Raw genomic sequence first — 6,048 nt, forward strand, 5'->3', positions numbered from 1 at the left:
GGTGGCTCATGCCTGTAATCCCAGCACTTTGGGAGGCCAAGGTGGGTGGATCACCTAAGGTCAGGAGTTCAAGATCAGCCTGGCCAACATGCCGAAACCCCGTCTCTACCAAAAATACAAAAAAATTAGCCAGGCATGGTGGTGCACGCCTGTAATCCCAGCAACTTGGGAGGCTGAGACAGGAGAATCGCCTGAACCCTGGAGGCAGGGGTTGCAGTGAGCCCAGATTGCGCCATTGCACTCTAGCCTGGGTGACAAGAGCCAGACTCCGTCTCAAAAAACAACAACAACAACAACAGCAACAAAACACACAGTAGAACAGGCTGTTCTGGGGAACTTTGAGATGTTCTGGATTGAGATGTGCTATAGGACAGGGTAGGATCCTCTTGTACTGCAGTCCGTGTGCTGTATAACTGTAGATCACCACTGAGGCAGAGGCCCACAAAATCAAAGCAAAGAAAGTGTAAGCAACTTTTATGGGGCTTGAGGCTTTTATTATTTGGGGTGAGAGGAGGGCTTTTTAAGAAAAAGTACATAAATTTAGGTATAAATGTTAACATTTAGAATGAAAAAAGAAATAAAACACTACAAATTTTGTGATGCTAAGAGATAACACAAATATTTCTAAATCTAGAAATATTACATTTTCAGTAAGTACTCAATACATCTCTAACTTATTTTTTACATTACTTTGCCTGCATATGTCCATAGCCTCTTCATATAATAATGATTTTAATATTTTATTTTTATGGAAAGAATAGGAATGTGAGTCAGTATTCTCTTTAACAGCAGTCTTCAACAATTTTAAAAAATTATTGATCATTTGGATGCAAAAACATGTGACTTTACTCACAGACATAAATGCTGTTTGTAATATTGCTAAAGAGTTGTGACTGGCAAAGAAATTCTATTTTCTGTGATTTTTATTTTTATTTATTTATTTATTTATTTATTTTTAGATGGAGTCTCGCTCTGTCGCCCAGGCTGGAGTGCAGTGGCACGATCTTGGCTCACTGCAAGCTCTGCCTCCTGGGTTCACGCCATTCTCCTGCTTCAGCCTCCTGAGTAGCTGGGACTACAGGCACCCACCACCACGCCCAGTTAATTTTTGTATTTTTAGTAGAGACAAGGTTTCACCATGTTAGCCATGATGGTCTTGATCTGCTGACCTCGTGATCTGCCCACCTCGGCCTCCCAAAGTGCTGGGATTACAGGCATGAGCCACTACGCCCGGCCTTATTTTCTGTGATTTTTAACAAAAAGGAGGAAACTGTATGGTACATTTACTAATTGCACATGTTGCATTACCAAGTACATTCCTAATAAGTGAAAACTTCTATTTTGACCAAGTGTTTATGGAAACCAAGCCTTTTGCTGACAGTTTTTCACAGACTAACTTCTGTCTCCATTAATTTCAGTTTTGTTTCTTCTCCACCACCTATATGCTTGCAGTGCAAGTCTCTGCATTCATATCATCGTTCAGTCTCTAGCCCTGAACCTATGTATTAAGACTCCAAGTGAGTTGACAAAATAGTATAGGTTTTACTCCTTCTCTAATTGCTGCTACCTAACTACAGATGGAAGTGAATGTCAGCCTCATATATACATAACCCATTAAATACACACTAAACATGTTCCCATCTCAACTTCTTTTTACCTGGTTCCCCAAAAATCCCCACAGCCACTCCCACAATATCTAATCCAAAGGGAAATATGAAGAGCAGAAATCTGAATGGAAAGAAACAGCAATATTAACCAATTATACTTAAAATAATTTCTATAAAATTATACAATTAGATTGTTTTGAGCAATAGAATGCCAATAATAATTCATCTCCAAAGACAGTTCTAGAGTAGAAGCAGAATGAAAATCTGCGTTCAAAGATAATAAGGAACAATGTAAAATTCCTGACTACTAAATGTTGTTATTGTATTTTAAACTGATAATGGTGTTATCAAGTCTATATGGTATTTAAATGATTTTTTATGCCTTTAAATGTACTGTAAAGGTTTCCACCTTTACAGTACAAAACATAGTACAGTAAAAAACATAGTTAAAATGTTAAAAGTTATATCGTTTTTAGCTTTTTTAACTTCTTATGAAATGTTTTAGATATTAATTTTAAAACATTTAAGGGGGAGATTTTGAAAATTATTTTAGGATGTATAGAAATAAAAATGTTTGAAGATCAGTGCCCTAGATCCTCTAAGCTTTCTGCCTTTATCAAATTAATTCATCAGTAACCTGTAAACCTGGATAACCCTCTAGCTCCCTCATAGAAATGACTTCACAGACTATGAGCTAACATATTACACTCTCCTTTCGTAGAACTAAAACACAAATTACCCCCTCCCTGACCTTTAAAAATTATTTTGAATGCATTTCACTATACCACTCAAGATCCCTGGAGGATCTTGAGTACCTCTTAAAATATATGATAAGGAAAAGTTTGTTCATTGATACACAGGTATGATCTGTAACATATCACAATTCCATTTTATCTTCTATGTCCTCAGAGTTAAGTTTAGCACTCAGTTTACTTTCTCTTAGATTAGGTTTCCTAGCACATAATTATTCCTTGGCCACCTAGGTTGTTACTTGCATTAGACCTACTTTACTTATCTTAATGATTTTATGGTTTTATTGTACTTATGAGAGAGTGAGTAGATTGCTTGGTTCGTGTGACCTTTAACTCACCCATAAGCAAATAATACACAAACTAGTTTGGAAAATTCAGTTGAATTAAACAAATCATCAATGTGAAGCAAAAAGAAATAGGTTAGATGATGGTATTATTGACAGCTAGACACAATGCTTAGAATACCAGATTAGCAGTGTATTAATTAGATGGCCAGAAATTTAAATTATTAAAATTATTACATTTTCCTCTTCTCATTGATAATCTTACTAATTATTCCTGTTTTGTGACCAAAACCTTAGGTATTAGAAATAGGACACATGGGAAAATCACAGCTGTTTTCAAGACAACAATAGCCACCTGGACACATATTATGGATTTAAAATAATTGTAATAATTATACAATGTATACATGCACTGCAATGTCATGTACGTTATACGCATATACAATTATGTAATTGTATTAATTAAATTAATTAATTAAAATTTAAATTAATTAATTAATTAAAAATTAATAAAAATTATGAGGCCAAATTTATAGTTAGCAGCCCAGTCTTAGTAAATCGAACAAGAAAGAAATCATGTAGGAAGTGACCATATGATAAAACAGCAAATAGTATTAAGTTCTAAAATATTTTGCAGGGCTACTTAAAATAATTAAATACCATCAATATTATATTTGTAAAATACTACAAAATCCAGTTTAGGAAATGAATGCATTTGTGATAAGCCCTCTGGTAGCAGTTCATATAATGAATTGTTTCCCATTATTTAAAATATTTGTTTAAATACATTATTTGTTGCTGGACACGGGCTTATCCCTGTTATCCCAGTACTTTGGGAGGCTGAGGTGAAGGATCACTTGAGGCCAGGAATTGGAGACCATCCTGGGCAGCATATTGAGACCCTGTCTCTACAAAAAAATTTAAAAAATTAGCTGGGTATGTTGGTGCATACCTGTAGTTCCAGCTACTCTGGAGGCTGAGGTGGGAGGATGCACTTGAGTCCGGGAGTTCAAGGTTACAGTGAGCTATGATCACACACGCCATTGTATGTATTCCAGCCTGGGCAACAGAGTAAGCCGAGACTATGTTTCAAAAATATAAATAAACAAATACATACAGAAAGAGATATTTGTAAGAAAGAATAATCCACTCAGTGGACTCTGTTTAAAAATTTAATAAAAGAAGGAATTCAGTTGAGGGACTATATCTGTGGCATATCCATGAAGATTCCTTGTAGAAATTACAATCCCCACTTTTCATTTACTGGAGAACTTCACTAACATCTTACTAATTCTTTAAAACCACACAATAACAAAAACAATAGCCAAACACCACATTTTGCTACCCTTGTGTACCATCCTTATGGCAAAATGTAGCTCAAAAATCTCAATTATCATATAGAAGTATTCAATTTTTCCTCTATGCTAGGTAATGCACAGTCCAGTATACACGCTGTTTTAGACAGGTCCAGGGACTGTCGGGAGTTTCCCTTTTCAAGAATCACACAATGCTTGTAAAGAGGTTGCTCTTCAGTTTAAATACTCTCTTTGCTCTTTTTACCTTGACAAAAAAATCCACCATGAAATTTTCCCTTGCAAAAAAATAATTTAAAATACATATTGGAAGGAGAGGTGGCTGGGTGTGGTGGCTCATATGCCTGTAATCCCAGCACTTGGGGAGATCAAGGCAAGGCAGATCACTTGAGCCCAGGAGTTCAAGACCAGCCTGGGGAATAAGGTAAGACTCCATCTCTACGGAAAATATAAAAAATTAGCCAGGTGTGGTGGTGCACACCTGTAGTCCCAGCTACTTGGGTGACGGAGGTGGAAGGATCATTTTAGCCTGGCAAGTCAAGGCTGCAGTGAGCCATGATCATGCCACTATACCACTCCAGCTGGGCTTTAGAGTGAGACACTGTCAAAAACAAAGAAAAAGAGAAAGAGAAAAGAGAGAGAGAGAGAAAAATGGAGAGTTCCCCATATCTTATTTTAAATGAGTCATACCTCTTTTAAGTCTTTCTTCTATAATTCAAACAACATGTGGACTATGTCTCTGCTACAAAAATGAAGTACCTTGTGTTACTCATCTATTTCTGGAAAGGTATGTTCAAAATCAGAATTTCATGGTAAAACATCCTCTGTCCACTCATTGTCCTGGGTAGTTCAATGACACCTTATTTCAAAATATTCTGATGCCCAATGAACTGGAACCAGGAAAAATTATCCATATTAGCACTAGGGAATGAACAAAACTTATTCGCTGTTTTGTCATTTTGCCCTCCCTAGTACAAATTCTTGTTGATTGAGTTTAGTGAGACTTTTTTTTCTTTTTGAGACAGAGTCCCACTCTGTCACCCAGGCTGGAGTGCAGTGGTGAGATCATGGTTCACTGCAACCTCCACTTCCTGGGTTCAAGTGATCCTCCTGCCTCAGCCTCCTGAGTAGTTGGTATACAGGGGCATGCCACCACACCTGGCTCACTTTTGTATCTTTGTAGAGACAGGGTTGCCCAGGCTGGTCTTAAACTCCTGGGCTCAAGCAATCCTCCCACGTTAGCCTCCCAAAGTGCTGGGATTGCAGGTGTGAGCCACCACGCCCAGGCTACTGAGGCTTTTCTGCCCCTGCCCTATAAAGAAAGGAAAAAAGAAAACTCTCCTCCACAGTAGTTGAAGCAGAGCCCTTCACTGCCACTCCAGCCAGTACAGTGTCTTTACAAATGAAACATTTTTTGAGAGTAGGAGGAGAGAAAAAATGCTCAATATTCCAAGCTTGAAGCATTATTTTATTTAGCTCCTTTCTGGGGAATCTGCAAGTATAATTCTTAAAATCACAAATTCTCCTTGGCTTTAAAATCAGAGGTAGTTATCTGTTGAGGCATAGACCATGGATCGGAGATAATAGGCTCAACCACTTTACTAATGAAGAAAGAGACATGCAGATGAGTTGTCATTTACCTTTTTTTTTTTTAAAGAGATGAGGTACTGCTATGTTGCCCAGGCTGGAGTGCAGTAGCTCTAGTGGCTATTCACAGGCATGGTCATAACACACTGCAGCTTCAAATTTCTGGCCTCAAGCTATTATCCCACCTCAGCCTCCTGAGTAGCTGGGACTACAGGTGTGCCCCATCACACTCAGCTCAGAAACCCAACTTAAACTAGCTAACTTAAAATGGAAATGTATTGGCTCAAATAATTCAGAATGACAAAGATACTGCTATTAATCCAGGTTCAAACAATGTCATCAAGTTCTCTTTTCTTGGCTCTATTTCTCTTTGTATGTTGGTGTAAGGGCCAAGGGAAAATTTCCCCTCTGCCCTCTAAAGGTTTGCTGAAAATGAACTGACAACAGGTAGATTCATAGAAAAATAGATGCAAATTTATGTAACATGCTTATGCATGGAGGTATT

Source organism: Gorilla gorilla, chromosome 6 (genome assembly GCF_029281585.2).
Source record: "Gorilla gorilla gorilla isolate KB3781 chromosome 6, NHGRI_mGorGor1-v2.1_pri, whole genome shotgun sequence".
NCBI lineage: Eukaryota > Metazoa > Chordata > Mammalia > Primates > Hominidae > Gorilla > Gorilla gorilla.